The sequence below is a fragment of the Charadrius vociferus genome, unplaced genomic scaffold, assembly GCF_000708025.1.
Source record: "Charadrius vociferus isolate BGI_N301 unplaced genomic scaffold, ASM70802v2 scaffold722, whole genome shotgun sequence".
In the NCBI taxonomy this organism is placed as follows: domain Eukaryota; kingdom Metazoa; phylum Chordata; class Aves; order Charadriiformes; family Charadriidae; genus Charadrius; species Charadrius vociferus.
Genome location: NW_009647220.1, coordinates 710321 through 711039, shown reverse-complemented (window position 1 = coordinate 711039; position 719 = coordinate 710321).

Genomic DNA, 719 nt, shown 5'->3' with positions numbered 1-719 from the left:
CGCCGCCGAGCAGAGAAGCCCGGCTCTGCCGCCTCGGCCCCGCCGGCCCCTGTGCCAGGACTGGGACCCAAAGCCGGGCCCCGGGCAAGCAAACAAGGCGGTAACACCCGCTCCGTGCGGGGTTCTTCTTTGCCGCCCTCCGCCCCTGCGTGGCTCTGAAGCGGTTCTTGGATGAAAAGGAGTGTCGCACGCATGGAGGAGCTGCTGTTTTTAGGGTTACAATATAGCCAGGCCAGACTGGTAGTCTAGTTAGGGGGGAGACATCTTAAAATGCTTCAAGTGGACTACCTTTAAAACCTGGTTTTAGCTACCAGTCACATAACCACCAACTCTTAATCACTAGTTAAGTACTGTGGGGGGAAAAAAAAATGCTTTACCAATTCAATTATGTTTACGTAGATGTCAAAGGAATATTACTTGAAACTACAGTTCCAAGGCTGAGCTCCAAGGCTAGGGAAGTTTTTGAATAAAAGTAATTTCTGCTGAGATAATAAATTTTATATTTAAGGCACAATGCACAGCACAGTAAGAACAAAATGCCTTTTGACTCAAGGTCAAAATCTAATGGAGACATGCTAATTGTAGGCTTTTCCCCCTAGTTTCTAAAGGAGCATGACAACACGATCTGAGAAATACAATTGCATTGACATCTCATGATTAACGACCTGTCACTTTGGCTTTGTTTTTCTTAAGCAGTAGAAGAAACCAAAATCGGTCTT